The sequence below is a fragment of the Balaenoptera borealis genome (genome assembly GCF_965194805.1).
Source record: "Balaenoptera borealis genome assembly, chromosome: 2".
Taxonomy (NCBI): Eukaryota; Metazoa; Chordata; class Mammalia; order Artiodactyla; family Balaenopteridae; genus Balaenoptera; species Balaenoptera borealis.
The window spans coordinates 40,495,763-40,502,403 of record NC_138867.1 but is presented as its reverse complement, the minus strand read 5'-3'; the positions used below and the strand labels follow the sequence as shown (position 1 = coordinate 40,502,403).

The following is a 6,641-nucleotide window of genomic DNA, read 5'->3' as shown; positions in this document are numbered from 1 at the left end:
GTTCTAGCCATGTGGCCTTGGGCAAGTCTGTGAACCTCCTTATTTTATCTGTGATAATAATACACCCAGGAGCATCGAGATAAAGCACAGGATGTAAAGTCTTTCTTTCTGAGATGCCAATCTCCTAACGTCCTTTTCTTCTCTAAGGGCTATCTGGTCTTCTCTGGGCATCGATTCAGTGACAGGTTTGTTTGCACACCAAGTTTCACAGGTTTTTATAGAATTTTATTAGAATCCTTAACCAAGACTTATAACAAATAAAAGGATCTGCTTCATAAATATAAAGCTAACATAGAGTCCTCATATTTAAGATTCACTCTAGTACATTTTCATGGGCTACTAGAAAAGTCTGAGTGTTTAGCTGTTTTTCAGAGAGAATTGATCAATGTTCTCTCTCCGGAGTCATGGGGACATGACTGGGACCTAAGGACCTAATTTCTCTTGACTTCCCATTCTGTTTTCTTTTTAGATAGTTTTTCCCTCTTCTGGCTCCAGAGGGCTTTCCTCTTCTCTTTGACAAATACTTTTAACAGCACTCAGCCCTTGAGGGGTGTGTGTGTGTGTGTGTGTGTGTGTGTGTGTGTATGTGTGTGTGTGTGTGTGTTTATGTGTGTGTGTGTGTGTGTGTGTGTTTGGGCCAGCAACTGTATTCTCTTTTATTTTTTCTGTATAGCTTATGAAGTTTCCATTTTTTGTCTTGTAACCATTTATGTGAGTTTCTGTTCTCAGCTTGCAAATAACTCTTGCGCTTGGCTCACCGTTTCTATTGTGAAGCATGAAACTCACTTGCCCTGGAGTTATACACACAGTCATAGATCTGCCTCAATCTGCACCAAAACCTGCCCTCTGGAGAACGGAATGCTTCTGGGGTTTTTTTCCCAAGTAATTCTTGGCAGAGCTGAAGGCTCTAGTTGTCCCTAAAGAAATTCTGTTGTCTAGGCTTCCTGGCAAAGGGCCTCTGTGTAAAGCACACCCTCCAGGAAACAAACTTGCTCTGCTGGAACTTTCTGGTTTCATTGGTTTCAAACATCCCTCTCACAGCTCAGAGACAGAAGCAATAGGGCTACTTTGGGAAGCTGCTCTTTTTATCTCATACTCTCTCCTATCTGGGCATTGTTTATAAAATAACGCTGAAATTTATAAAATGCTGTAATATTTGAGTTATTTTTAAACTACCATTGGTTGTGTAGCAATAAAAATACAGGCAGTGATGAGGCAACATTCAATAAAACAGCATTTTATTGCTATAAAACTAGCCAATGGGAGCCTTCCTCTGAAGTCTGTAACTCTAGGGAACCAACAACAAAGTACACCAAGGAAACTCCGGTTTTTACATAATTCCTCTTCCTTCATTAATTAAAATGTGATTTTTAGGCTGTCTGATAAATAGGCAACATTACGTAAGACTGAGGGGAAAAAAACACCTGGAAGCTACTACTACCATAATTTGTATTTATTCCCTAATATGGTGAGCATACTATTTCTGGTCTTGCTTTTTTTTCCACTTAATTTACCCCCCAAAATATTTTCCACGTTTCTATGAAGTCTTTACAATTGTCATGTTTAATAGTAACACAACTGTTTTCCTCACTTCAGGAATGGGATTCCCTTTTGTGACTCCATTTTTGAGTTACCCTAGTTAATATACAATTGTGAGTTCTCTCTCTGATGTATTAAGCAAAGAAGAATTGTTATTTTATTCAGTCTATAGCTTTGATGAAGACTTAGAAGCACAGACCAAAAAACAAACAAACAACAATGGAGCAATGGCAGAGAGCTCTAAAGGATTTATTTTAGCAGTATGCCCACTACCACAGAATCCCTTCCTGGTGTTTCAAGACGGCAATACCACACTGACACATTTGTATGCTCAGAGATGATTACAGAGTTCCTGGCCTCCAAAAGAGTAGCAAAAAATGACCTTGGTTCAGCCCTAGAGTGCCTAACAAAGACTAACACCTGTGAGGGAAACTGAAGGAGCCATAGTGCACACTTGTTTGTCTTTCAAAACTTACCTAAATTCGAATCAAGACGCTTGAAGTATTAACTTCATTGATATTTCAGCAGAGCTGATTTCTGTTGCTAAGCTTCCAATGGTGTGTTACATGATAGGAGACCTGGTAAGATGGTTCAACCAGTATCCTCTGACAGCCCAGTCGAGGAATCCATCGGTCCGGCTCCCGCGAGAGTGAGGGGCGGGGCAGCGCGCACTCGCGCGTGCGTGAGCCGGCGCGCGAGAAAGGGCCCGGTCTCGCTGAGGCTCGAGCGGCCGTCGCCATTTTGCAGGGCTCTCTCTGACGCGGGAGCTGCCGCCGCCGCCGCCGCAGCCACCCGGAGGCTCTTGTCAGGATGGTGAAGCTTTTCGTTGGAAACCTGCCCTGGGAGGCCACAGAGCAGGAGATCCGCTCACTCTTCGAGCAGTATGGGAAGGTGCTGGAGTGTGACATCGTTAAGAACTACGGCTTTGTGCACATAGAGGACAAGACGGCGGCCGAGGATGCCATACGCAACCTGCACCACTACAAGCTGCACGGGGTGAACATCAACGTGGAAGTCAGCAAGAGTAAGAGCAAAGCTTCAACCAAGTTGCATGTAGGCAACATCAGTCCTACTTGTACCAACCAAGAGCTTCGGGCCAAGTTTGAGGAGTATGGTCCAGTCATCGAATGTGACATCGTGAAAGATTATGCTTTCGTACACATGGAGCGGGCAGAGGACGCAGTGGAGGCCATCAGGGGCCTTGACAACACAGAGTTTCAAGGCAAACGAATGCACGTGCAGTTGTCCACCAGCCGGCTTCGGACTGCCCCTGGGATGGGAGACCAGAGTGGCTGCTATCGGTGTGGGAAGGAGGGGCACTGGTCCAAAGAGTGTCCGGTAGATCGTACGGGTCGTGCGGCGGACTTGACCGAGCAGTATAACGAACAGTATGGAGCAGTGCGCACACCTTACACCATGGGCTACGGGGAATCCGCGTATTACGACGACGCGTATGGAGCGCTCGACTACTATAAGCCTTACCGAGTCCGTTCTTACGAGGCAGTGGCGGCAGCAGCAGCAGCTTCCGCGTACAACTACGCAGAGCAGACCGGGTCCCATCTGCCTCAAGTCCAGAGCACAGCTGTGACCAGTCACCTCAACTCCACTTCTGTTGATCCCTACGACAGACACCTGTGGCCAAACTCAGGCGCTGCTGCCGCTGCCACCACTTCCTCCTGTGACAGAAGGGACAGGAGCCCCCTGCGTCGTGCTGCAGCTGTGCTCCCCACAGTTGGAGAGGGCTACGGTTATGGGCCAGAGAGTGAGCTGTCTCAGGCTTCAGCAGCTGCGCGGAGCTCTCTGCATGACGTGGCCCGGTATGAGCGGGAGCAGTATGTGCACCGAGCACGGTACTCAGCCTTTTAAAAACTGGAGGTAGGATAACTGCGGACTGAACCCTCGGGCTGCGGTCATATACGAGAACTTGCTCCGCGCGGTCCCCTTTGCCGGGATGTTTCCATTGCTTCATGTTTCAGTAAACAAAGGAGTTTGTGACCAACTATGTTTTCTTTCTTAGTTCTTCTAAGTTGACTTTTCTTTCCTCCTGATACTAGTCTCTGTAGCCTTTCACTCTATTCCTTATGTTCTCAGCCTCTGAGCAGCCCTAGGTAAGGATTATGCTGGCATCCCCTTTTTCCTGTACAGTGGAGTCCCTCTTATCTTGCTTTCCTTAGGAGTTGAACCCTTCTCCCTGTCTACCTGCAACATCACCTTTCCCTTTAAAATGACCGTGTAGTGGCAAGCAGCCTTTTACTCTTCTCTGTTAGCTCTGGACTCTAACATTGAAGCTAATCTTCTGAAATCGCTAGGACCATTGGGGTTTTGGTGGTTGTTGTTTTGTTTGTTTTGTTTTGTTTTTTTATGTCTGACCTGTGATCATGGTACAGCATTAGCTGAAATTTAGCCTTGTTTTACTCCACTTCTCCCCCCCCCCTTTTTTTTTTAAAGTTTGACAAATAAACGTTTCTAACACTTAAGTAAAAAAAAAAAAAGGAATCCATCATCACCCACATAAGTTTTTCAGCATGGCCATTTTCCTGGGTGTAACAGTGCAGGCAAAGTTCCCTTCCCATCATCCTCAACATGAACTGCAGACACATTGAATGCAGACACATTGTTAGGAAGGCTGGTACTGCTAATCCATGGAGTAAATAAATGATACAGTCTGTCATTTTTGCAGCAAGATTTTGTACTGGCTTAGAGAATATTTGGAAACATTTTCAAGTCTTCAACACAGTCAAGAATTCTTCCCCTAAAAACATAGTTCCAAGAATTTCTCCTCTAAGTCTATAGAAAAATATTAAATCTAAATATTAATATCTAAAATATGACACAAATGAACTTATCTACAAAACAGAAACAGACTCACAGACATAGAGAACAGACGTATGGTTGCCAAGGTGGAGGAGGGGAGGGAGAGGGATGGACTGGGAGTGTGGTGTTAGCAGATGCAAACTAGTATATACAGAATGGATGAACAACAAGGTCCTACTGTATAGCACAGGGAACAATATTCAATATCCTGTGATAAACCATAATGGAAAAGAATATTGAAAAGAATATATGTATATATATAACTGAATCACTTTGCTATACAGCAAAAATTAACACAACAGTGTAAATCAACTGTACATCAATAATAGAAAAATATTAATTTGAGGTGGCTAAAAGAGTTAAAAGTAAAATAAAATGATAAAGTCATTTAAAAAATCTAAAAGGAATTATGTACAAATGTTTACCTGATATTTCGATAGAGAAAGACTGTTTATGTTTTACATAAGGGAAAAAATCATATGGAAAAACTATCAATGGATTTAACTCCATAAATATTAAAACTTTTATATTTCAACATTGTGGACAAAACTAAAAGTCCATCAAAAAGCTGGTAAAATATTTGCAACCAAATGACATTGTTAATAACCTTAACTATAAATAGGTAATGAAATAAAAATAGCAATGATAATTCAATATTTGAATACATAAAGATAATAAACAGAAAATTTATGAAAGAATAGGACCAAAAATCTCACCAAAAAAATGAGGATCAAATCAACTTCTATTTCCCAGGAGATGGAGTAGATAGTATTTTCCCTATTCCTCGACTAAGTACAAATGAAAACACTGAACATTCTATATGAGACAAATATAAGAAGTCTATGGAAGGTGAACAGAAGAAAGACTCACTAGAGACCTGAGGATCCAAGGGACAAAATAGTGGTGAGTTCTCTGGGGTTTTTTGTCTTTTTCCCTCATATATCACAGAGCTGAAGAAACTAGCAACCCAGAAATGTCAACAGATGCAGACAAATGAAGCCCCAACAAAAGCCCTCTCTCCCTAGCCAAAGGACCAAGAAAGGGGCAGCGTAACAAAAAAGAGAAGTTTTAGATAATAATCGTTCCATCGTAAGCATCACAGAAAACACACACACACAAACACATACACACAAACATACAAAACCAAAAAAACAAAACCGTCTGGTTCCACCCTGCCTACACCAGCAAAGGCCTAGTGGAGAGTCTAGACTTCCATTCCCACCTGGCAGTCATGAAGTATCCCTTCCACTCCCCAGGTAGGGTGTTGTCTGAGGATACCCAGTTGTCAGAGCTTTCATCATTGCCCAGGGAGTGTGGACAGCCTCCCTGTGTGGGTTTAGTGGTGGTCTTATAAGGAGCAGTTGCAAGGCACTCCTACATCGGCCAGCCAGGGAGGCATTAGTGGAGGCCCAGTGTGGAGGCAGAACTCCCACTCCATCCAACAGCGAGGAGAAGTCCACTTGCTCAGGTGTCTATGAGGCTGAGTGGGGAACCTGGACTTCCACCCTCACCTGGTAGTAATGAGATGACAGTCCAACATTTTCATCACATTCTCAAGGGCCCCAGGACCCAAAGATGTTTAAACCATAGCAATATCTTCAATGATAAAATCACTCATATTAACCCCTTAAGCTGGCTTAACTTCTTCAAGGAGTTTCTTCTTCTGGTGGACAAACTAGAATAAAGAGGTAATCATTTAAGAAGATGAACATTTTATCATTTAAATTCCTTGGTAAGTATCCTAAAGAGAGCTGATATATAGTGGCCGGGTAGCTGGTGAAGAGCCAGTGAGAAAATCCCAATGACAAACTGGCTGAAAGGATGGAAGAACTTGCTAATGTTGACATGGAAATCATTTGCATTGCAATGCAGCACCTGCCTCAATGCAAGTGTGGAAAATGAGGAAATGACTGAGTTCCATGTCTGAATGTAAGCATGTATGACACAGAAACAGTACATGTCAGGCTCTAGGAGGTGAAGGTGACCTGCTCACATGAACAATCCACAGAAATCTTGAGTCAGGCTTTGGATTTCCGGGTTTCCCTGGTGGCGCAGTGGATTTCCATAAGGTTTTGACCTAGGCATTTAAGCCAATCATATTTAAAGTTCAAGGAGGGCTTCTCTAGTGGCGCGGTGGTTAAGAATCCGCCTGCCAATGCAGGGGACACGGGTTCGAGCCGTGGTCCGGGAAGATCCCACATGCTGCGGAGCAACTAAGCCTGTGCACCACAACTACTGAGCCTGAGTGCCACAACTACTGAAGCCTGCACTCCTAGAGCCCGTGTTCT

The 6,641-nt window shown here is 43.6% G+C and overlaps 1 pseudogene across 1 annotated transcript; it reads left to right on the top strand.

The window, feature by feature from the left end:
* The first annotated feature begins 585 nt into the window (after window positions 1-585).
* Window positions 586-4,764, top strand: LOC309624338 (RNA-binding protein 4B pseudogene; annotated as a pseudogene). Its single transcript has one exon. The product of its transcript is annotated as an RNA-binding protein 4B pseudogene (transcript).
* The last annotated feature ends 1,877 nt before the right edge of the window (window positions 4,765-6,641 follow it).